The 27,090-nt window shown below is 37.5% G+C and overlaps 1 protein-coding gene across 1 annotated transcript in view; it reads left to right on the plus strand.

Moving 5' to 3' along the window:
• Positions 1 to 27,090, plus strand: part of jph3.2.S (junctophilin-3 gene 2 S homeolog) — an 87,250-nt gene that overhangs the window by 18,403 nt on the left and 41,757 nt on the right. The window lies entirely within an intron of this gene.

Raw genomic sequence — 27,090 nt, forward strand, 5'->3', positions numbered from 1 at the left:
TTTGAGAACCCTTTTATAAGGGAATATTTTAGCTCTTCACTTCATTTCAAATCTTTTTAGGTTTTTAAGCGGTTAATATATATGTATTTCTAATTATCTGTCAGTTTAAAATGTGAGATTGTTGTTATAATCCTTTAAGTATTCTTAAATGTCATTTATATCTGCTAGTTTTGTAATGTGGAACTATTTTATGGTGTAATAGGGATTCTGTATGCTCCTTAAATAATTGGTAGCTTTGTAAAGATGCATTCTTTTGAGACGGATCCATAGACAGAACAAAGATAGTTTTTTAAATGAAAAATCCTGGGCAAAGAAAGCGGGTTGCCATGGAGACATGTTTACAGCTGGAACAGGAAGGAGAGGACGCAAGTCACCATGGCTACCACTACACTTAAAAAGGCACATATGCGCAGTAGAGACTTTGAAGCCTTTGAGAAAGTCGTGAGACGAAACACGTCGGGCTGTGACTTCATCCGAGTGCTCCAAGGACTGCACAAGGGTCTGGAAAATGGCACAAGGGTCTGGAAAATGGCACTGCGGAGATATTTCTATGATGTGATTTTAAGCTGTTAAGCATAGCTACTGGTGGCTGGATTTTGGAGAACAGAAAATACTTGCAGATTTTATTAAATGGCATATAAACCCAAAAGGTAAAGAAAAAAGAACACTTCCCCTGATAAGTGCCAGTTCACATAATGGTGTTTCATAGAGTTACTAAACTATATTAGGCATTTTTGTTTTGTTGTCTATCCCCAATATGTTTTTCATTTTCTGCAAATTTGCACCTCGGCTGCAACCAGTCTGTACATTTGGTGGTTACCATGGGTAACCCATGTGTTAATCTTGATAAATGAGGCCCAATGTCTTCAGTTTTAAACCAATTTGAACTAATAGACAGCAGTAGGGACAACCTGTGATGTGGACTAAGCACTTATTTTTCTGATGTTCTGTGAACACTATAACATCACCTGCATGTGCACTGGGAGCCCACTCTGATAGCTGCTCCCCTGTGAAGACCCTTCATTTGCAGGACAGAGAAAGAGGGAGGTCATTCAACAGGAAAATATCATAAAGCCATAATCTACATAGGGCTGTTGTACTTCAGAAACAATATCATGTGCATTTATACAAGGGATGATACAATGGTTCTGGGGCTTTAGCTGGCCTTGCATAAAAAAAGACAACAGAGTTTATAGTATATAAATGCATGTGAGGTAATACAGTCTAATGAAAGGGGACAAAAGGAGTACTTGAATTGGCAGGCTGTAGGAAGCTTGAATGATCATCTGCCCATGCTAATGCTACAGTCCACGTGGCACGGCAGCACACAGCTGTTCTTTGTGTACAGCACACAGGCAATGTGATTTGAATTGTATTGACCCAATAGGTTTTAATAAATGCTTGCATATGTAGTCATTTATTGACATTATCTGTGTCAGTAAACAATCATCTATCTGTCCATTAAAGGGGCTGTTTACCTTCCAAACACTTGTTTCAGTTCAGTTGTTTTTGTTTCACCAGAAACAAAGACTTTTTTCAGTTTCTTTCCATCTTTTATTTTTTACCGTTCTCCCAAAATTTAAGTTTAAAAGTTTAATGTTCTTTGTCTCTTGTGCAGGGGTGCCCAAACTTTTTGCAACGAGGGCCAGATTTGGTGAGGTGAAAATGTGTGGGGGCCGACCATTCAGCCTGACATTCTTTGAACCATTAACATCATTTACCTCATTTAAACAAGGAATCGCGTAGCCGTAGCACTAATATTTGGGCACATTAGTGAAATGATCTGCCACTTGGTCTATACTGCTGCCTGTGAGCTGAAGGTGAACTCAGTGATGTTGGTATCATTCGAGGAATTTTTGCAACAGGACAAGGCAAACCTTAGGTGGTGCTGCTGCAGGGAAGCAACAAGTTACATGTGCTTGAAACTTTATGGCACTCTGCCTTTTCATTCAGCAGAATCGCCAAGGTTGTCCTGACCATAACATGGTTTCTCATTTTGATTTTTGATTAATTAACTTTAATATGTTTGACTATTCGACCATTCGATAGTCGAAGTACTGTCTCTTTAAAAAAAAAACTTTGACCACCTACTTCGCCACCTAAAACCTACCGAGCACCAATGTTAGCCTATGGGGAAGGTCCCCATAGGCTTTCTAGGCAATTTCTGATCGAAGGAAAATCGTTCGATCGATGTATTAAAATCCTTCGAATTGCGGTAAATCCTTCGACTTTAATATTCAAAGTCGAAGGATTTAACTTTGATGGTCGAATATCGAGGGTTAATTAACCCTCGATATTCGACCCTTAGTATATCTGCCCCTTAGTATGTTATAGATTGGCCATTATTAATTATTTTTATAGTTTAAAATGATTTGTCTTCTCCTTTTTACTATTTCCAGCTTTCAAATGGGCATCACTGACCCCATCTAAAAAAACAAATGCTCTGTAAGGCTACACATGTATTGTTACTGTTACTTTTAATTACTCGTCTTTCTATTCAGAACCTCTCCTATTTATATCCAGTCTCTTATTCAAATCACCGCATGGTTGCTAGGGAAATATGGACCCTAGCAACCAGATTGCTGAAACTGTTAACTGGAGAGCCACTAAATAACTAAAAAAACTCAAATAGTAAAAAATGAAACCCAATTGTAAACTATCTCACAATATCGCTCTCTACATATTTCTAAAAGTTAATTTAAAGTTGGACAGTCCCTTTAAGAAATGGTAGGTTTGGTTTATCTGCTTTTATGAGCCTTACTCTCAGGTAGGAAATACTCTCTTATGTACAACATGAATAAAGTCGATTTTATCAGGTTGCCCGTGGTTAAGGTTTAGAGTAGACACAGGGAAGCCATTGTGAAAAGTGGGTTCAGCACCTTGGAAAGCACACACTCTCATGAGATCTTTATATAGTAAAGCTGCTTACACAGCTCTATATACAGCCTGCATGCAGCTGACTGCAGTTTAAAGATGAAGAGACATGTTTTCCATGGCCCAGAAATTACTCACTTTTTAATGCAGACTGCAGTTCAATGCCAAAGCTGTTAATGAATAATACACAATTTATAGAAGTACCTATCCAGCAATCTTGTATGCCAACTGGTGACACAAATTAAAAAGCTTTTTTATTTTGGCAATAAATACAGTGTGTGAGCATTGCTATCACACAAACTTATTGCCAGCAAGAAATATATTAACAATATGGGGAAGCTTCAGACTGTAATCATAAATATCTTCTTATTTAATTACCCTTATGATATGAATACAAGTATGGGATCTATAATATGATGTTTGAGACCTGGGGTTTTCTGGATAAGGAACAATTCACAAAATGAGTTACCTGGGAGCACCAGGGTGTATAACTTCTCCTCTGTGTGCATCACGTTAGGGAAAGTACCCCGGAAAAACTTTGTAGTCCAAACTGTATGAAGAGACATGGAGCACCACAGAAATAAAGTGGAGTGTTATAATAAAAATTCCAAAATGTATTAGTCCATTAAAAGCGGCACATCATTGTAGAAACATTAAAGAACCATAGGCTTAACGCGTTTCGTGGCTGTCCAGCCACTTTCTCAAAAGCACATTTTTTCTGGATAAGGGTTTATTTTTCTCTAATTTGGATTTTCCATACTGTAAGCCTGCTAAAATACATATGGAGGCACATTTATCAAAGGTCAAATTTCAAATTCATGTGAGTTTTTTTAAACTCCCATAAATTAGACTAGTTGAAATTTATTTATAAAATCGAATTTTTAAACTCTGACGAATTTAAACAACCCGAAACTTCAAATTGAATTTGATCAAACTCGATTCAAGTTTTTTCTCCAAAAAAAAAACTTGAATGTCAAGAATGCTGCAAACCAACTAGAATATAATAAATCTGGAAAATCTAATTTGAATTTTTGAAAAAACTCAAATCGAATTTGGACAACTCCCAAGTCGAATTTGACCATATAAAAATGTGAAAATTAAAATTTGAATTTTCAATTAATAAATCTGCCCCATAATCATTAAACTAATCAAATAGGATTGTTTCTTAACCTACCAAGTACAATGCACTGCTTTATTATTACAGAGCAAGAGATCATTAAAATACATTAGAATTATTTGTTTTAAATGGACACTGTAGGGTTGACCTTCCTTTAATTTGGAGCTTTCTGGATATTGAGTTTCATAATTAACAACCTGTAAACTCTAGGATACAGTGCATTTGTTACTATTCAAATACTGTATGGGGAAAAGAGAGTGCCTAAACCTTGTGTTACACCACTTTTGAGTTTGCTGGTTGTATTGCCATTTTGAACAAGAAAGGTTGGCAAGATAAAACATGGCAAGGCGGCACTAGTGTTGTAGTAAACAAGATGTTACAAATGGTAATTCTTTAAGCAGTGTTCAGGAAAAAATCGTGTGCCAATTTCTTTCATATTTACATTTACCAAATTACTGATTTAATATGGCTTCATATATATTCATATATTTTTCTTTTTACATGCTATGAACATTCTACAGTATATGTTATTGTTCTATGTATGTCAAGAAATGCACAATTATACAACAAATATGTTGGTGTGCAATATAGACAGAGAGCAGTAAAGGGAACAGGACACACCAGTTTAAGAAAGAAGCAATTATTTTATTACATTTTAAAAAATATAAATTCAGGCCCCTAACAAAGACTCCAGCTACAGGGGTTTTTTTTCTTCTTATACTGGTGTGCCCTGTTCCCGTTACTGCTGTATGAATTAAATATTATAGGGACTGTCAGGAAGCTCACACAACGAGCACCCAGTCCTTTCGTAATGACCCTTATGGCGTGCCAAGCTAATACACTGTTTTATTACTTGCAGTATTGAAGGACGCAAGGTTTGCACCAATTCTAGGAACTAGGAAAAGCAATCAAATATATCCTTTTGCATTACATTTTTTTACTTACTTTTATATTGCATTCTTTACATATGTGCTGTATAAAGAAACAGATCTCCAAGTACAAACTCATAAATAATGGAAATCTGTGTTTCATGTCCTGTATAAAGGCTTGTGGCTCTGTTCCTTTATATTCTCATGAAAGCAAATTCAGTTGATGTTATTCTGTGTGTGAATGGGTTAGTACACTTTAATTCCACAAATTGTTAGCATTGTGCCATTTGCATTGTTCAGGCATAATTTTTATGGCTTTAATTTGGTTGAACATAGTTATAGAGAATTTATTATGGTGGCAATAATGATGTGACTAAGAGTAATTATTGATGAGCAAACTGAGGCCAGTGTTAAATCAGAGTGAGTAGATGAGCAGTTTCTCCCCCACAAGTTGGCTGACAGGGATCATATAAATGCAGGTCACCAAGTCAGCAAGTGGGCGGCTGTAGTTAAGTTAAATTTATTGGCAAAGGATTCATGAGGGTTGTGAAATGAGGTTGGAATGGGATACTTTTATGTTATATTATGATTGCAACCTTGTTTTTTAGTAGCAAAGTTTTTTCTGTGATATAATAGAAATAAGTATAATAGACTTTCTGTTGTACAGTGTATTTGCACTTGCTATCCATGTTTGTGTATATGTTGTATATATATATATATATATATATATTACTAAACACCATACATATAATAGTGCCATGTATTACTATACATGGTACTAATATGTATCTATCATTTTAGAAAAACAAATGAAATAAAAGTTACATTTATTACATTACATTTATTAAATAGTCGTGATTGTGAAGAGTGAATGAGGCTAGTGTCATGTTGGCTCATAACCTTACTTACTTAAAGGAATTGTTCAGTGTAAAAATAAAAACTGGGTAAATAGATAGGCTGTGCAAAATAAAAAATGTTTCTAATACAGTTAGTTAGCCAAAAATGTAATGTATAAAGGCTGGAGTGATTTGATGTATAACAAGCCAGTCAGAGCACTACTTCCTGCTTTTCAGCTCTCTTGGTTTACACTGACTGGTTACCCTGGCTACCAGGCAGTAACCAATCAGAGACTTGAGGGGGGGGGGGCACATGGGTCATATCTCTTGCTTTTGAATCTGAGCTGAATGCTGAGGATCAATTACAAACTCACTGAACAGAAATGTACCATGTGGCCCCCCTTCAAGTCGCTGACTAACTCAGAGTTAGAGAGCTGAAAAGCAGGAAGTTGGATTCTGGCTCTTTTATTAGACATCTGTTCACTCCAGCCTTTATATATTACATTTTTGGCTAACTAACTATATTAGAAACATTTTTTATTTTGCACAGCCTATCCATTTACCCAGTTTTTATTTTCACACTGAACTATTCCTTTAACCTAAGAAATTGTATATAGTGGTTTCCCTGACCCTACAAAGGCTATTTTGCTTAAAACATAGTTTTGTTTAAGGTGTTTACAGAATATATATATATATATATATATATATATATATATATATATATATATATATATATATATATATATATATATATATAAACCCCCCCCCCCAATTCCAGCAATCTGTTTGACATAGTACACTTTACCTTAGCAACCATTCATTGATTTGAATAAGGGACTGAAATATGAATAGGAGAGGGTCTGAATAGAAAGATGAGTAATAAAAAGCAATAACAATAAATTTATGGCCTTTCATAGCATTTGTTTTAGATGGGGTCAGTAATCCCCATTTGAACGTTAGAAAGAGTAGGAAATCATTAAAAAACAATAAAGAATAAATAACGAAGACCAATTGAAAAGCTGCTTAAAATTAGCCCTTCTATAACATACCAAACGTTAACTTCGAGGTGTAATATGTAATACAATGTTCCCTCTAAATCCTTTTTGGCTGTGTTCTCAAAAAAAATCGTTTGTGCACACATTTTAAACGTGTATGTGCAGTTTTTAAATATTGTATGCTCAGGTCAAAATCCATACAACATTTTTTGTGCACACCACAATATGTGAACTTACACTTAGGGGCCGATTCACTAGCTTCGAGTGAAGGATTCGAAGGTAAAAAACTTCAAATTTCGAAGTTTTTTTGGGCTACTTCGACCATTGAATGGGCTACTTCGACCTTCGACTACGACTACGACTTTGAATCGAAGGATTCGAAATCGTTCGACTATTCGACCCTTCGATAGTCGAAGTACTGTCTCTTTAAAAAAAACTTCAACCCCCTAGTTCGCCATCTAAAAGCTACCGAAGGTCCCCATAGGCTTGGCTAACTTTTTTTGATCGAAGGATATTCCTTCGATCGTTGGATTAAAATCCTTCGAATCGTTCGATTCGAAGGATTATATCGTTCGATCGAAGGAATTATCCTTCGATCGTTCGATCGAACTATCTGCGCTAAATCCTTCGACTTCGATATTCGAAGTAGGATTTTAATTCCTAGTCGAATATCGAGGGTTAATTAAGCCTCGATATTCGACCCTTAGTGAATCGACCCCTTACTGTATTAGCCATACTAATAATTATTGGTACAGGATATTTTAGTCTGTGAGAAGTAACTGCTTAACGCATTATTTAGTAGATTTTTCAATTTTTATATTCTTCCCACTAAAGCAATGTACATTTTTCACTGCCCGGTGGGCAATCCAAAGTAAGTAAAAACATAGTTGCTGATTTTTCAATCATGTTAGGTTTTTCTGGGAATTTTGCCTATAATACTATTTTACAATATTTTTTGAGCCGTTATCTGATACTGTACTTGCTCATAAATCTATAAACTACTAGTTAACATTATCAATTAAAAAACAAAGAAGCAAAAGCTTTGTATATCTTGAGGGCTATTGCTAGCTATGTATCAACAGGCCAAACTAGTGCAAATTTATAATAGACATTTCTCCAAACAATACTTCAAAAATGTAAACAAGTTTTATTTATTAAAATCCAGCTACAATGTACCTGAATGGTTTGTTAGCAGTGTAGCCTTCTGCTACAGAATCAACCTACATCTTTGTGGTGTGAGAATGTGCCACTAGCCAAAAGCAGTGTCGGACTGGCCCACCGGGATACCAGGAAAACTCCCGGTGGGCCAAGGTGTCAGTGGGCCCTCCTGCTTCTAAACATATGCCCTATTTCATGGTCATTCCCTATTTCTATGAGAATAAAGAGGCTAAATAGATGAAATAATAGGTTATAGTATGTAGAGAAAAGAAGAATAGAGCTTGAGTAAGGAATAATACTTAAGAGTGAGTCTAAAGGTCTGAAGGTTTTTGAGTGGGCCCCTGGTCTAAGGGTTTTTGGTGGGCCCCTGGAGTCCCAGTCCGACACTGGCCAAAAGTACGGGGTTAAAAGCAAGTGTAAGCATAACAAATAGAAAACCAATACCTGGTGGGGCATGCAGTGCACAAGGTAATGTAGTACTACAACAAAAGGAGGCAAGATTAGATGTGACACAGAAATATGCAAGATAAGGAGCCTCCTTGGAGAGACAACGGGGCTTATTTACTGTGTTATATGTTTTCTCCTCAAGAAAGCCACTTCTGTAAAATTCTCTGTTGTTAGTTAGTTGTTCTGAACCCCTAAGGGTTTTCACATTCCTACTAACACACATTCCCACGAAACTTGCATAAGATTGGTGGTGGAGACACGGTAATCGTAACTCACTTTTCCCTTCCAAGTAATGATGTATGCAGAACTGCTAGTTATTATAGATACAACAGCTATGTCAATCCAGAAATTACATTTATGGTTGCTTCTTGATCATACCCATGGCACATACCTTAGTTTGCCAATGTATCTATTTCTGAGGATTTTTCGGTTCTTTTTAATGATGTGGGGTTAAAGTTCAGGTGACTGGATGGGGCTGGGAAGGGCAACTTCTCAAAAATTTCTGTAACTACAGAGGATGCTGGGGTACCAGGAAGTTCTGCATGACCAGAGGGGCACTGACTGATAATCAGTTTCATTTATTAATTTATAATTGTTAATAAAGAATGTCTTATTCCCAAATGTTGGGGGGTGCAAAATAGTTTTTCTGCGGGGTCAAGTCATTTTTAGTTATGATACTGACAACAGGGAAATTAAATATTTTTACTGTGAACAGTAAGAATCTTTATAAAGAATAGCAAAGACTTTGGGGGGCATATTTATCAAGGGTCGAATTTTGAATTAAAATTTTCGAAATTCGAATGCAAAAAGACCAACCGAAATTAAGTCGAAGTTTTTTTGGTCGAATAGGTCAGTTTTCGATCGAATAGGTCCACATTCGATCAAATTCGATTCAAAGTTTTCCAAAAAAGTCCAACAATTGACTCCAAATAGGTTCTAGGAGGTCCCCCATAGGCTAAAACAGCAATTCGGCAGGTTTTAGATGGCTAATGGTCGAGGTCGAATTTTTAAAGAGACAGTACATGATAAATTTCGATATTCGAATTTTTGCATTTTTTTCAAATTCTAATCGAATTTGGACTATTTTCACAAAAAACACAAAAAATAGCTCAAAATTAAAAAAAATTTAATTCGAAAATTCACCTCGGCCTTTGATAAATCTGCCCCATAAACTAATTATAGATATTTGGTTTTCTGGTTTGGAAATATTCCGTCTATAGCTTTGCTTATTGCTTATTGGCTATGCTTGAATTCCAACACATCAAGTTTATATATTATCAATTACCAGCCCACTGTGTATAGGGTGATAAAAAATAGGGGAGAGTATGCCATGACCCTCCAGTCAGTAAACCCCTGGTTTTAGGTATTTTTTTTTTACTTCACTAGACATAGGGGCAAATTCACTAACCTCCGGAAATTCACCAGCGACGGCTTTACTTACATCGCCACACTTCGCCAGGTGAAAATTCCCCAGGACAATGCTTATTCACTAAAATGTGAAGTTGCATCCATGGCGCCGAAGGATGGCGAAGTTTTGCTAGCGTTAATTCAGCAAGCAAAGTGAAGTTGCGCTAGTGTTGGCTAATATGCATACGGCGGGAAGTTAAATTTCAATGGACGTATATGTTGCAGCAAATACATTACACTACACAAGCCCAGGGAACCTTAATAAAATGAAATAAAGTTGTTATATTGCCCTAAACATGAGCAAAGTCCTGAAATGACGTCACGCTGGCGAATTTTAAAAAAGTGGGGGACCTTGAAATAATAAAGCTTTCCATTATGTGCTCTGCAATCAGAACTGAATAGAGGACAAATCCGCAATTTGAGGCAGTGAGGAATCAGCTGGGGGTAGAATGACAGTGGGAATTGGAGAGGCCATTTATTGATGAGGTGGTCAACACAATGCAGATTCCATCTTGGAAACACTATACGAATATTGGATAGAAATATTATTTATTGGCAGACAATGTTTGTTATTTTATATCTAATAGGCTCTTATGTGTCATGTTTGCAGTTGACATTCACTTTTGCTCTCTGTTCAGCAAAAGAAAGAAATAACAAAAGAGCATATTAAAGGCAGCACAGAATAGAGAACCTACCCACACTTCTATTATGAATGAATTGCAAATGGATGTCTGACAACTGTGATCCAATGTCTCCTAGCACATGTGTGTCTGTGGTTCAGGACTGTTATACTTCGATTTTCTTTGTTATCTAGCAATAGTCTAAGAAAAAAATCAGTAACTGCTGAACAAGAACATGTGTATCTGAAGCAGCCATTGTATAAAAACATTCACTAGTAGCTCCTGTGCATAGCCTTGAGTATAGCTTTTCTACTTAGGATAAGCCACTCCATTGTCTAAATATACCAGATAATTTGGTTCACTTGTTGGTAATATGGACATCACAACTTTATTGGTTAGCACAGTTTTTTTTTTTTATCCATCTTGTTTACTAACATTGGAGATAAATAAATATCGGGAGAGATTTCAGCAATTCGATTTAAACACCTATAAATAAAACAATAACAAAATTGGTTTCTATGGGCAACATCTCCAGAAATCTCTCCAGATATTTATCTCCAATGTTAGTAAACATATTGCAGTATCAGAATCAACCAAAACTGTATTTCTTTTGATCCTATGATCAACAGTACATATGTGTTAACTGGCAAAGCAAACATGTGGTCATAACTGGTATGATGTACTGATTTTATAGTAAAATTTGCACATTCTTTTCCTTAATTTATAACTTAGGGTGGCTGTTAAACTAGAGGCCCATGAGCCGTATGTGGTCTGCTAAAAGATTCTTATGGCTCCTGTCTAATCAAAGGCTCCATAGATTTTACTGTATAATATAATCTTTTAATTTAATCCGGCCCTAGCAAATAATCTGCCCACTACATGTAATAAATTGGACAGCACTCAATAACTAAACAAACCAATTCATAAATTATTTTTCTCCATATACTGAGACATCCCAGGAAATGGAAGGGCTTGGGAAAGGGGATGTCAACAAATCAGCACCGGTACTGCACAATTTATCTTTGCAATGGGGTAAAGGTTGTGGTTTATGGTGCTAAATGTTCTTACAATGGCCTAGGGGATTTGAGATATGCTGCTGACAAAATACATTGTCAAATCGGCCAATTCTAGTGGTTTTACCCCATATTCTTGCGAATTTTAGGTTACATTGTCAACAGCTATTTAGTCTTGCATATATGCTCAAAATGTCAAAGAAGCATTATTAACTTTTAACTTGCAATAAACTGACATTTTATCATGCAAACAGCCATCAGGAACTTTAGTCTGCGGCACTGCCCAAGCTTCTGACACGTAAGGGCCAGGGCCGGATTTACATAAAGGGCACCCCTAGGCCCACTGCCGTTCGTCGCCCCTGTCCCCTCCACTTTATTCGTGCAAATTTTCCTCATCAATGGGAAAATGTTAAAAATTATTGTATCTCCAGCGCATCCCCAGTGTTTTTGAACCAATGTGGGTGTGGTTGGGCTACATGCCGCCCCCCTAAAATCCTGCCGCCCTAGGCCCGGGCCTAGGTGGCCTTTCCACAAATCCGGGCCTGGTAAGGGCTCATTTACAAACACAAGTTCAAAGTGGGCACAAATCTTCATGTTTTGCCTCTCAGTTCAGGTTTTCCCAATAATTTGCCATAGTTCCACAAGTGGAAGTTACATCTGAAGCAAGTCTGGCTTATGCATCAGGACATGCAATTGCACTGTAAATTTGCAGGGGGATATTTATCAAAATCGGATTTTTTCAGATTTTTTTAAACAAAAAAGTCAGACCAAACTAGAATCCACAATGTGACCTTATTTATTTTTAAGAAAGCACGATTTAATCGGATCGAGTTTTCCCCCGAATTGTACGTTTTTTTCGGGCTTTTTCCCGAAAGCCGGATTTTTGCCCGAAAAGTCCGAAATAGTCGGATTTTTGGGGGAATTTTACTGCAGACCACAGAAACTTTCAAATAGGATAGGGACCTCTCCTATTGAGTTAATATACAACCTCGGCAGGTCTGAGATGGCGAATTTTTGAATTCTGACTTTTTAATAAATCCCAAAAATGATTTGAGTTTTTTTCCCACTAAAAATTTGGATTTTATAGTAAAAAAAAAAACTTCAGACTTTACTAAGACTTTACTAAATAACCCCACAGTGTCTTTACTACTCTATCAACTTGTGTACCTGCATTTTTAGGCAAAATTAAATTACATCTATTAACACAGGCCACTGAGGGAACTCCCCTGTATCAGCATATATAGTTCACGCGATGAATTCTGATTTTGCAGCTTTGATCCTTGCACTTTCACTATGCTGGTTGCTGCGGAGTTTGTCCTTCCTTCTGTTCTGAATTGAGTGGAAGTGTCTCTACTGAGCCAGGGGAACCCTGAGTTACTTTGGATGCAAGCACCTTTAATGAAAGCAGCAACAACTGTGTAACTGGTTTCACTAGTAAAAGAGCCTAAGGCTAGGGCCACACGGCGCGATTTTGCCGCGATTCTGCGCTGGGCGAGTTGCGAGTCGCTGCGGTTTTTAAGCCGAAATAGCTTTGTTAACTTTGGCGCTGGCGTCAATGCAAATCGCGGCGAAATCGCTGCGCTAATTCACACGCGGCGATTTGTTTTCTATTGTCGCCCGAAGTTGCCTCGCTGGGCGTTTCCGGGCGACAGTAGAAAAAGAATCGCCGCGTGTGAATTAGCGCAGCGATTTCTCCGCGATTTGCATTGACGCCAGCGCCAAAGTTAACAAAGCTATTTCGGCTTAAAAACCGCAGCGACTCGCAACTCGCAACTCGCCCAGCGCAGAATCGCGGCGAAATCGCGCCGTGTGGCCTTAGCCTAAATGATCACAAAGGTCAAAGCTCTGCTCATGAACACGTTGGTCATCATAATGTGTCAAAACAGTGTTAATTCTCTGTGAGTACCAATATGTGTTTATAAGCATGCAAATGTCAATTGTGGTGTGAAATAAACCAAAATGAAGCCTATATTGGAGTAGCTTGAATCATCTGTGAATCAGCTGTGAACCTTATGGAGTACTTGTAAAAGGGTGCCAGGGACTCCACAGTGGGTCAAAATAATCCAATGAAAACATATCAGTGATAGTATTAAATGTATACTGTAGTAACATAGGCCAGCCAGATAAAATGTGTCTTAATCTTGTAACAGAAGAATGTTTCTTTTTTCAAGAGTCTACATAGATTTTCCTATAGTTTTAACATACAAACATCTGCCAAATATTAGGATATTCATTAAACTATTGTTTATACGATATTGGGTTACACTGTTGTCAACTACAAAACACTACATGCATTGTATGCACTGTATAATGTATATATATATCTAAATGACCCCTTTTCAGTTACATTGTGTATGTCACTGAGTGTGTGTGTGTGTTTTACAGCTATTCCAACATAATAATATGAAGGCCTGTCATTGCATTGTTCATTCTGTTTCATACGTTCAATTATTAGAATTGTTGACTCTGTTCTATTGCTGTCTGTGAAGATATTAGCTATAGTGAAAACAAGCATAACGAAAAAATATCTAGCAACTGCAAAAAGCTTTGAATGAAGTCTCTTATAGAACTGGCACAATCCTCACTTTGGTGAACTGGGAGAGCGTAATAAGAGAAATCCATATACAGGACTTTTATAGCATGCATTTTATACATTAACATTTGCATTTGTATTTAATTGACATACAATGTAAGATGCCCATTTGTCAGTATAACTATTAACTGATGGTCCAATAATGAAAACGTTCTCTTATTGATGGAAATTTGCCTAAGGCATTTGCCCTAAATTGGAAAAAGGATTGATATCATCCATCAGCTTTCAGGAGAGATTGTTGAAAGGTATGATGAATTGCCTTGTTTTTAAAAGAGGAGGTAGAGGGAAAGAAGCTGCATATGGAAAAGCTAAATGCTTTGTTTTCACTACAGGTTAGGTAGTATACTCTCAAAAATGTTAGACATGACATATCACAATGGACTTTCCATGGAATGCTAATACTTATGGGGGCAAATTCACTAAGTGCCGAAGCGCCGAATGCTAGCGTTAATTCGCTAGCGTTTGTCATTTTCGTTACTGCGCAAATTCACTAACGAACGCTGGCGTAGTTTCGCTAGTGTTACTTCGCACCCTTACGCCAGGCGAATTTTCGCTAGCGACGTAACTACGCAAATTCACTAACTTGCGCAGTGTACTGAACGCTACCTTTTACGCTAGACTTCCTTCGCCACCTCAGACCTGGCGAAGCGCAATAGAGTAGATAGGGATTGTTTCAAAAAAAGTCAATTTTTTTTCTAAGTCCCAAAAAACGCTGGCGTGTTTTCTACATGATGGGTGATAGGCTGAAAAAGATCGAAAAATTTTTTGGGGCTCCCCTCCTTCCCCCCTACATTTCCTGACTCATGGCAACTTAAAGGAAAACTATACCCCCAAAATTAATACTTACGCAACAGATAGTTTATATCAAATTGAATGACATATAAAAGAATCTTACCAAACTGGAATATATATTTACATAAATATTGCCCTTTTACATCTCTTGCCTTGAACCACCATTTCGTGACTCTATCTGTGCTGCCTCAGAGATCACCTGACCAGAAATACTACAACTCTAACTGTAACAGGAAGAAGTGTTGAAGCAAAAGGCAGAACTCTGTCTGTTAATTGGCTCATGTGACCTTACATGTGGTTTGTATGTGTACACAGTGAATCTTACGATCTCAGGGGGCGGCCCTTATTTTTTAAAATGGCAATTTTCTATTTATGATTACCCAATGGCACATACTACTAAAAAAGTATATTATTATGATAATGGTTCATTTACATGAAGCAGGGTTTTACACATGAGCTGTTTTACTCAGTATCTTTTAATAGAGACCTACATTGTTTGGGGGGTATAGTTTTCCTTTAACTATACAGTGGGCACATGTGTAGGGCAAAATAAAATTTTTATTTGCTGATTTGAAGGTTTTCTAGGCATTTGTAGTGCTGATACGTATTCCTCCATTGAAATTTGAATTTCGCGCCGTATGCAAATTAGCCTTCGCTAGCGTAACTACATAGCGAATCAACGCTAGCGCAACTTCGCAACCTTACGCTACCCCTGAGCGCAACTTCGGATTTTAGTGAATTTGCGGAGCGCTGGCGAAACTACGCCTGGCGCAGCTTCGCATCTTAGTGAATTTGCCCCATAGAGACTCATCCCCCAATTGATTTTTTATTTATGTGGCATAATAAAATAATTTAATTCTAGGCAATTTCTCAACAAAATAAACATTTGCAATGATTGTCCAATTATCGATTTATCGATTTTCAAATTATCTGTAAATATAGATGCAACTGACAGCAGTATTTATGCCTTTCTGCTTTCTGACGGTGGAACGGAGGTCAGTTCTCCAGTTATGTTAATCATCTGCTTCTGCTTCTTTGTTTCGAAAGTCAGATACAGGAGTTTAGAGAGTATAAACAGCCAGACCACTATTGCTTTTGATAGCAATTATGTTTGGCAACAACTGGAAAACGAATTAGAATTGTTAATGAATCTATACTGGAATGTTGATTTAAAGGCAATATTATTTTCTTTCATTGCTTCTTGTAGATGGTAATCTTACCTTGCATGATGCTTGCATTGTTTTGTTAGCAGATGCATTTTATACCAATGGAAGTCAGGAAAATGTGTCATTGTATTTGTATATATTTTATTCTTCCATTCAATGGATACAGCTGTTAGTGTGTATACTAGTACTGTTAGTTGCTTGGAGTCACAACAGTTGTGTTTAATATTATAATGGCCGTGAATAGCAGTAATCTGAAGCTTTATTCCAGACTTCTCTGTAGCCACTGGCAAATGCTCGGCCAAGGTCTGAGCAACCAGTATATGCATCTGTTAATCTTTGCTGCTGTCCTATGATCCAATTTGACTGTAACATGATATTGTTCTGGGAATAATGGCCAAATCTCTTCCCCAGGGACATAAAAGTTAATACCCAGATTAACATGCTAATTTGTACCATTCATCAGGAATACCCCAATCACGCACAGATGTAAGAGCCTGAAATATATTGGCAGTCGAGGACTGTATTTGAAAATAGGCAAGGCTTATTTACTAAAACAGGATCAAACATCCTCTGTGTAATAATCCATAGCAACCAATCGCATATTTTGTTTTATTAGCCTGTACTAGACTGAATAGACCAAATGGTTGCCGTGGGCAACTACACTAGAGTAAATGAGCCTCAATGACTTTTGCAATTTGGTGATTCCCCTGGAGAAGTCAGAACTAATTGCATGTGATCTAATAGGCAAAGAAGAAAATTATTTTGAGAAAACAGATGCTTGCATTAGAATTAGAAGCACAAGTCTATACTATATTCATTTTCAAGTTTTACTTGAAATAGTTGAAAGACTGGCAGGTACCTTACAGGTCTGTTTGAATGAATTGTTAGTATGTGAGGCATAATCAAGGATCAGAATATTGGTCAGAAAGAATGGAATAAAATACATATACAGTATTGTGCAAAAAGGAGCCGTAATATTGCAAGACATTGTATGGTTATGATGTGTTAAATTGATATGCAATATATTTAATACATGTATAGGATCCGTTATCTGCAAACGCCTGTAGAAAGCTCAGAATTTTGGAAAGGCCATTCCTCATTGATTCCGTTTTATCCAAACAATCCAAATTTTTAAATATTATTTCCTTAGAATAAAACAGTACTTCATCCAACCTAACACCAATTAATCCTTATTGGGGGCAAAGCCAACCTATTTGGTTTATGGGGAAGTACATTTATTAAAGGTCGAATTTCGAATTCATGCGAGTTTTTTTAATTCTATTAAATACAAATTTACTCGAAATTCGATTGGAGGATTACTTAATAAAAAAAATCGATTATCTAAATCTCTCACAAATTTAACGACTCGACAACTTGAATCGAATTCGACTAAACCCGATTAGAGTTTTTTCTCTGAAAAAAACTTGAAAGTCAGGAAGGCTAGTAACATGTCCAAGTTGATGCCTGGACCTCTCCCATTGACTTATACATGAACTCGGCAGGTTTTAGGTGAGGAATAGGCAAATTTGAATTTTTAAAGGGCCAGTGATTGATAAATCTCGAAATGCGAGTTTGAATTAATTTGAGTTTGGATAATTCACAATTCGAGTTTGAGAGTTTTGACCATAATTTATCAAGGCACATTTATCATATATATGTGAATATATATTTTGAAGAAATGTTTTGTGCTCTAAATCACCACCATTTTTGCTTCTGTTTTTACTGTAGTGCAGGGCATGGAAAAAACATTGTACATATTTCCTACCTTTTACATTAAACAATTATACATGAACCCCTTGTTTTCAACAATAAACAAGAGAAAGGACCATGTGTCTCGGCACATTATATGTAAAAATTAACATCCTTCAGTTCTCTTAAATGAAAGTACAGCTTAAACAGGAAGGCGATTTGGTTTTAGAAGTGTCTTCAAATAACATAATCCTCTTTGAGCTGCAGGCAAAGAGATCTGTGATTGCCAATGGGGGGTTGTAACCGTAGTTGTGGCAGAGAGCAGTAATAAAAAAGTACTAACTTTGAGATCAGTCAGTCACAAAAGAACTAATGGATTGTACAGTAAAGCTGATCATAGACGCAAAGATATAGTCGTACGAATCAAAGTTTCATACAAGTTGAAGTTTGATATGATTTTCTGACCATGCGTGGATCATCTCGACATTTTTCATACCATGGAGATTGGTCGTTTAGTCAATTGGACAGGATAAAAGATTTCTGTTGGTTAATGATAATTTCTCTGTATGTATTGCCTATTTGTCTTTATCAATGGGTGTCACTATAATTTGTCAGACATAACTTTTGTATGATTACTACCATGGGCAGAACATCGTCTGATTTGTTCTTTTACTACTTTATTAAATCTGAATGGTTAGTGGCAGGTCGGAAGATGCTGTAGTGGATGCTCACATTTTTTTTTTCTCACAGATTCCACAAGGTTTTATTTATTCTCATGCTGGAATAAACCAGTTAGAGCAGATGAGATTGTCAGTGACTCACCGCATTTGAATGTTTTTGCAAAAATTTAGGCTGAGGAACTCACAAATAACTTATTATATCAGTAAACAGCTGTAAGAAAAAAACAACATAGCAAAGTGGACATGAAGCAGATGTATTACACATAAACTACAGTTTATTGGATTTTTATAATAACAATTATTTTAGGATAATTCCTTTTATGATAATTCCTTTTCAATTTTTATTGAATATCTGTGTTTCTTTTTCTGCACAGGAAGCTATTTAATTACGTCTTCCTGGGGCAGGTGGTTGCTAGAGGTCCTATAAGGAAATGCTAGCTGTGCACCTTTGGCAGTGGTTTGCTAAATATTTCTCTGCCTGTAGTGTTGCCACATATATCCCATATATCTCCTGCCTAGCCAGTAAGATACCAGCTAAGGCCAGGGTTGGTACTGAAAATTTGTATTACCAGCAATATACTCACTGGCAAAATTGTAGCTCGCTGTGCTGTTATTCGACCCCTGGCTCACCCCCCCCCTCTGCCCCGATACGCACTTCTAGATTAGTCTCTATACCCACACTCTATAAGGATCGGACACTGAACTTAAATAATCAGATGGGAACCTGTATAGTGGTCAACAAGGGGTATAACCAAAAATAGCGGTACCGAGTCTTAGAGACATGTAAAGGAAAATAAGGTTTAATGAGGCAAAAACGAAGCAGGTGGTTCAAAGTATTAAATAAAATACCAGTCACTAAAATAAGGAATTAGCAGACGGAATCATTGTCCAGTAAACAGGCCGTGGTTGGGTCAGGCAGCAGGCAAACAGAGTCCAGTAATCAGGCCAAGGTCACAAATGGGAAATTAAACAGGACAGGTAAGGATGGAACAGGAGAACTGGAGCAAAACTGGGAATCGGGAACATGGGAGGGTCTCGAGAACAGGAATCCAGGAACATGTAACAAGGAACAGGAATCATGGCTCGGAATAACAAGATCAGGGCTAGGATGCAAAATGACCAAGCAAGGCGCTATGGTCAGGGACAGGTTTATAAGGGGTTCTGATTAGGGGAATAAAGAACACATGAGACTAATGAGGTGGGGAAAACTCCCCCGATTTCAAAACCCAGCTGATCCTGACACCCTCTATTTCAAATCCACCCCTGATCTACCTTATGTGATTACCCAAACTAATTCTACCTTACCCTCACCACTTTATGCAGTGGCGCAACTACCGGGGGAGCAGGGGGTGCTAGCGGGTCAGGACCCGCACCCGCACCCCCTCAGGGCCCCCCAGCAGCCCGTGCGCCAATGAAATGTGTGGAAATGCGTCACACACCAGGGCCTGCCCCCCTCTAGTTACGGTACTAACTTTATGTCACCACAACTGCCCCTCCCCTTCTCTCCAAACGCATTTTTAAAGTTGTGTAAGGTGTAGGATTAGTTATTTTGTGGTTACAGTAGTGTGACAGCACATTATTCTACTGTACATTGGTAAATTGGTAAGTGAGTCTGCCTTGCAAGCCATATTTCCTCTGTGCTGTACACAGAAGAGTTAAGTAGAGGGCACACAACATATTGAAGTGAGTACAGGTATGGGATCAGTTATACAGAAACCCATAATCCAGAAAGCTCTGAATAATGGAAAGGTAATTTCTTACCGACTCCATTTTAATGACATAATTAACATTTTTATAAATTGTTTCCTATTTCTCTTTATTAATAAAACAGTACTTTGTACTTGATCCCAACTAAGATACAATGAATCCTTATTGGAGGCAGAACAATCCTATTGCATATAATAAATATTTAAATAATATTTTAGCAGACTTAAGCTGGCCATAGATGCAAAGATCCGATCGTTTGGATCCTTGAATGATCGGACTACTCCATCTCCCGACCTGCCGCTAACTATTCAGATCAAATAAAGTTGTAAAAGAACAGATCAGCCCATGTTCTGCCCCTGACAGCAATCGTACGAAAGTTATGTCCGAATAAAGCTAGTGACAGTCTCCCTCTGAAAAATCGTACGATTGGCAATTGGATCTTTGCGTCTATGGCCATCCTAATTATGGAAAGACCGCTTATCCAGTAAACCCCAGGTTGCAAGCATTATGGATAATAGGTTCCATACTTGTACAAACAATTTTGTGTGGATAACACAATTTAGTACTTCCCACTAGGGACGAGAGAAAAAAAATGGATAGTAACAAAAATGTTGCTTTGGTTTAACAAAATATTATGTGGTTTGACGTCCATTGACTTCAATGTGTTTGCCAACTTTTTTGCCATTTCAAGAATATTTGGTGAAGCAAAAAGGGGGCAGATCCACCCATCACTGTACCACCCACCTTTGTGCTTCTGTTGCACATCAGTAAATGCAATGAAATCACTGCTGGGGAAAAGGCCCTACAAAACCTGGGTAGAGTTGAGTATCTTTCAACATTATTCAGAGACCTGTGCTTTATCAGTAACACAATATAGAATGTGGTAATTTCCTGTGCATTGTTTTACAGAGGTGTACTCTCACCACCGGATCATTATATGGTATAACAGGACAGATAGAAATGTGTAATTACATGTGTCTACCCTCATCATCTTGAATAGTGTGAATTATTATGAATGTAATTGGTAATCATGAGTACATAAGCATTTTTTGGTATTGTGATTCTTTCTCATTGAATAAGTTATGTGCTTTGTATAGAGTGCAGTGTGTGATGCTACCTTTACAAAAAAATGACCAAAAATCAGTTCATTTAAAATGTGCAGCTCTTAAAGCCTCCATAGTCAACTATGGACACCATTACTAATACTTGCATATGGCAATAGCATAGCTGTGACCTGAAAAAAATGGTTTACCATTCTTGCCATTTTCAGCAGCAGCATTAATCTGGATTTCTTGGCAGTTTGAACACTAACAAACCATTAAAATGCAGCTGCTGCAGTTTCTACAGCATCATTACTGGGCCAATTATGCAGAGAATAAATGGCACTGTATGCATTTACATGTAATGCTTGTTCAGGGGGATTTATCAGTAGCTGAAAAGTCAGTTGTGTACAAAAAATCCTGTAAATTACCACTACATATAAACATGGGTGGATCATAGTCTTTACACCATTTGTATCCTTTGATAAAGTACCTTTAAGGATGCCCACATTTTTACAAAGTGTGCTATTTTATTTACAGTATTATTGGCAGTACTGAAGCTATGGTCTAGCTCCTAGTGGCAGAGACCAGGCATTATGAAAGGAGACTGATTATGAGACCTTTTCATTTTTAACATTAATCATTCCATTTCTAACCTTCCTGTTCATGCCTTCCCCTATTTATCTTGAATTGTTATAACTAGTTCATTGGGCCCTAGGGCCCAACAATCAGATCAAAAGCCTAGGAATGTAAGCAGTGGGATCAACATGTAGCTGATTTTGTGTGTCCCATACACTGGCCAATAAGGTGCCAATTTTCACTGTTGGCAGCTTTTCTCGGCTCGTGTATAACCATCTTTACTCTTTTATTTTAATAAATGGCCAAAAAGGCCATTTGCACAGGGCCCATCAAGACGTGAGAATCAGTAGCTTTCCTAGAGGGGGGCGGGCCCTGGTGCGTGACGCGCAGCCGGGCCCCGCCCCCTCCGTACGGCCGAATTTTAGTGGCGTGCGGCGCTGCCGGGGGGCCCTGAGGGGGTGCGGGCCCTGGCCCGCTCGCACCCCCTGCTCCCCTGGTAGTTCCGCCACTGGTGAGAATACCATCAGACCTTTCATGTGTCCTAACTTTTGGGCATACCCCAGAAATGATACCTCTCACAACATAATAATTTTGTTTCTATATTTTAACTATTCCTTTGTATTGGAACAAATGTTCCTACGGTATCTTTCTAACAAAAAGCTGGTATTTTTAGTGAAGACATATTTCTTGCAGCTCTTGTGGTTGGTGGCTCACATGTACTTTAACTAGCACAGACAATGGGGCAGATTCACTAAAGGGCGAATTGTCACCAGTGACCGATTTGCACACTTTGCACCACTTCGCCAGGTGTAAATTCGTTACCACTATGCTAATTCACTAAAATGTGAGGTTGAGTCCTGGGCATGCCCCTCAAATGTGTTAAAAAAAATCTTTAATAGTTCGGACTTTTGAAAGCAATCCTGCTTTAAAAATAGAAAAGTCGTCTACATTTTTTACACTTTTTATGACTTTCTGGGGTACAGGATGTGATGTAACTGACATCAGATTGAGGAAGATGTAGCTTTGTTTCAGCAGTTTGCCTGGTCTGAGGGTGGCAAAGGAAATTCTGGCGAAAGTGGTAACGTTCAGTAAAATCCGCAATTTAGTGAATTTGTGGAGCAACAACCATTCACCAGAGCGAAAAGTCACCTGGCGATGCGAATGAACCTAGCGACGGTCTGCGCCTGTTAGTGAATTGGCGATGTCTCTGCAGATGTGATCTCTGGCAAAAAGTCACTAGCGTTCGCCCTTTAGGTGCCCCAATGTCTTTTTTTCTTGCCTCTAGTCTAGAGGCCACCCCTTTAGACTTGAGTAACAGAACCTTCATTTAACGTAGCTTAGGTGGTTCTTCACAGTCAGGACAGTGAGGTTATGGAATGCACTGCCGGTTGATGTTGTGATGGCTGATTCTGTTAATGCTTTTAAAAGTGGCTTGGATGTTTTCTTGGACAGACATAATATCCAAGGCTATTGTGACTCTGTAATTAGTATATATATTGGTGTACATATAGTTGATGTAGGTGTATGGCAGGGTCAGTGTGAGTGAGTTTGAATATATGAGTGCTGGGTTTCATTTTGTATAGCACCACATATGTACTCAGTATTTTGCAAGATGCAATAACAAACTGGGGTACAGTTATTAAAAATGCAATCAGAGCTGTGGAGTCAGAGACAGAAGTAATTTTGGGTATCTGGAGTTGGAGTCGCCAAAAATGTTCTTAAGTACAATCACTGAAAATAATCAAATCATATCTAAGAGCTTCTATGAATGAGGATATGGCAAACGCAATTCTGTTTTCTAAGAACAGCACTTAATTTTGAATTGTATTTAACAGCTATTCTACAGCTATATGCCAGGTTCAGTTAATATGTAAGTTGTTTTAGGTTTTCCAGTTGTTTTTGGTTTATGTAGTTTAACTTTGATTTTGGTTTAGAATTAGAAGGATGTGGCTTATATTTTTGAGCTTTGGAAGAGATAAAATGCCTGTATGTTGTTTATTCATCATGAGATGCTTCTTGCTTGATACCTTGGTAATGAGAAACGTTTTTATAGGCCATCAATTAGAATTTATCCAGCTGAAATTAATTTGCACAGGATTACTTTCAGACAGATTCCAGCAGGTGTCTTGGCTTTCCAATATCAAAATACTGTACAACTATCCGGCACTAAAAATGTAATTTGCTTATAGCCCATCAGTTCTGTACAAACAAGATGCTTTCAAAAATGTTATCGTTCCTTCCAGTGTTTAGCTTGAAATTAGCCATGGATTGTAGGAAAATGAGTTTGGTTAATTATTATTAGTTTGCTTTCATATCCTTTATTGTTTCAGTTACCTAATTTAACATCTTTAATTTGTAATTCAAGTGCCCTGCCTCACACATGTAATGGACTCTAACTGTTCATGTGGTTTTTTTTTGTTTTGTTTGCAGTTAAATATAAAGCTTTGTATGGAAAGAGACAAGTGTTATGTGTTTAGTTTCCCACTTACAGTAATTTGTGGTGCATGCAAGTGAGTCCTTGTCGTGGTAACTAAGAATAGCTAAGAATAGTTGTTTGAATTTTTTCACCAGAATAATTTGGCCATATGGATGATCCTGATGATGAAAATCATCTCTCCAATATCTGAAAAGAAAAACAGTTTTTTTTCATAATAGTGTGGAGGATACTGTTTCATTAAAGTAGCTTATACTTCAAGACAATGATAGATACGTCTCTTTGGACCATGTTTAAATTAAATCAAATAAATCTAAACTATACAATATGGGATGTTTATACATTTACAGCAAAGGCCCAAAAGCAGGAGCATCCCTTTCTTTGTGGGTTACGTTATGAAGCAATATATTCCTATTCCACTGTGTGCTGGTGGACAGGAGATGAGTAGGGGACACAAGACTAGATTTGATGTGCAGACATGCATTCTACTAGCTTTTGCACAGTAGTACTTGCTTTTGCTTTTGTCCCACTTGAGATCTTTAGTGAAGTGATGTGCATTGTGTGACAGTGCTCCAAATTACAGGATGGCCGTCTCACCATAGACTCCATTATAATCAAATAATTACAATTTTAAAAAAGGTATTTCCTTTTTCTCCTTAGTACTAAAACGGTACATTGTACTTAATCCCAACTAAGATATAATTAATCCTTATTGAAGGCAAAACAAACCTATTGGGTTTATTTAATGTTTAAATAATATTTTAGTAGACTTCAGGTATGGAAATCCAAATTATGGAAAAATCTGTTATCGGAAAATCCCCAGGTTCCGAGCATTCTGGATAACAGGTCCCGTGCCTGTACTGTACTCTGCAATTTGCACTGACTTTAAACTGACCAGTAGAGTATGAACAGCCTGGGCCTAGGCAAAACATGGCAAATGGCAATTCTGTGCACTTTTTTCAGCTGCAAAACGTGGTATAAGAATTCTAGAAATTGTCCCCTGCAGTCATCATCGCTGGCAGTTTATTTCAGGGTAGAACTATTGCTATTGAAAATTGCTAGTGATTATATTTTACAGGAATCCCATTGCTAACAATAGGAGGGAAAAAAATCATCACAGAAAAAAAGTCTGCGGCATGGCCATAATATAAGGTGGCTGCCAGTTTGTTTACCTCTAGAATATCAGATAATAACACTGAAGACTATTGTACTGGACCTTGAAGATTGTGTGTCATGGAGCCAAAGGAGTTAATCAGTTCCTAGCCTTTGCAGCTCTAAAAACAATTTGACTGTTCCGAAACCCAATTTTAGCTCTTGGAAAAAAAAAACCTGAAAGGGCTTTTGAGAGGAAACAGCCAATGACCTAATTTACTCATCTACTTTTGAGTGTGTTCACGGAAAGTGCCAAGTGAGTCAGTGGGAGACCTTGATTTTTTGAGATTGATTAACACCTTTGCACACACTATCAAACAGTGAATGTGCAGTATAATAGTGCAGGCTATTTATAAGGGATAATGAATGGTGTATTTCTGATTCTAAGTGACTGTGAATGTGCCCTGGGTAATAGGCCACATTTAGAAAGGCAAAAAAAAGAGATATGATACAGTTTATTCTAAATAAATGAGACGCATCGTAAATCACACACAGCAAATTAGACTGGGTGCAATTTGGAGGATCCATTGTGCATATTAAACAGCTTAAAGCTATGCCATGCTAAGAAAGGAGAGTGTTAATATGAGAAAAGTATATCTACAAAAAACAATGTTTACTTAGGGCCTGTAATAGAAAAAAGTCAAAAAATACCTCTACTACTGTATATCTTACTAAATCAATATGTATATACAGTATATGTATCCTGTTTTTGTCTGTGAGACACATAGAGGAATAAGCTAAATTGGACATTGTGATAAAGTGTGAATATGTTGGTTAATATATATATACAAGCTGTAATAGTGTTAGACTTCTTTCGATAGTTACTGGCAAGTGTGTGATCTCCCTCAGGGATCAGTGCCTAGGAATGTGTTATTCCACCTTTCTCAGCTGTAATTCTACTGGTAAAAATAAAAGACTGAGGAAACGTTACACACATTTGAGACTGAATATCAAAACTGTAGCTTCCTTTCATCCTGTTTGTGTTCCTATTTATTCTGGTATTTATGTTTCTGTATCTCTCCTGAGTGCCTCCTATTCCCTCTGGGTCTCAGTTTATCTCTGCAGTTCACCTAGTCTTTATGGCAGTGATCTGGCAGCAGCAGGAGAACAGATATGTGTGAGCAGGGTTGCCATCTGGCTGGTATTTTACAGGCCCAGCCAGTAAAAATGATGGTTGATCCCAATGTTATTAATAGGGAATAAAGATAAATATATAGGAAGGCCGGTATTTATTTCCAGAAAAGGTGGCAACCCTATGTGTGAGGCAATCAAGCATACTCCCATTGGGGCCTAATAATATTTGCTTTGCTTTTGCTCTTTAAATAGTATGTACACCTATATGAATAATACCATAGAACTTTAATTGAGCCCAAACAAAGCAACCTGGAATAGTATTTTAAAATGACACTCTCCAATTCAGGAGTATAATATATACTTATACCTAGGTAAAATATAAATATCCCTTGATGCTTATATTACATTATATAATATTAAGACTGTCTAATGCCTTATTTCTTCATCACTAATTACCTTTTCTCCTTACTAAGAGTTAGTTGGGCTCAGAGGCATGTTTGATCTTTAATTTAAGTTGATGCCATTGGTATAATGAGTTGTGTAAATATCATCCATTGCAACTGTCTCAAGATACTTAGAGGCTGAATGTTGCTCTGCCACAAGACCCAGCTGGGCCGGTGCCACATCTGGAGTAGTTTATTTATACCGCAAGCTATTTACCTGTCATTGCTAAGCTTTTATGAAAAGCTTTTATTCTTGGTTGACAGTAAGAAACCAGTAGGGTTGTCTTCTCTTCAATATCATATCTCCACAGAGACAATTCTCATTTCTGCTTAGAATCCTAATGACAGAATGAGGAATATGTCATCCAGAATAATGAGGTGAAAAGAATTTAATTGTATGCACGG

This window comes from Xenopus laevis, chromosome 4S, assembly GCF_017654675.1.
Source record: "Xenopus laevis strain J_2021 chromosome 4S, Xenopus_laevis_v10.1, whole genome shotgun sequence".
Lineage (NCBI taxonomy): Eukaryota > Metazoa > Chordata > Amphibia > Anura > Pipidae > Xenopus > Xenopus laevis.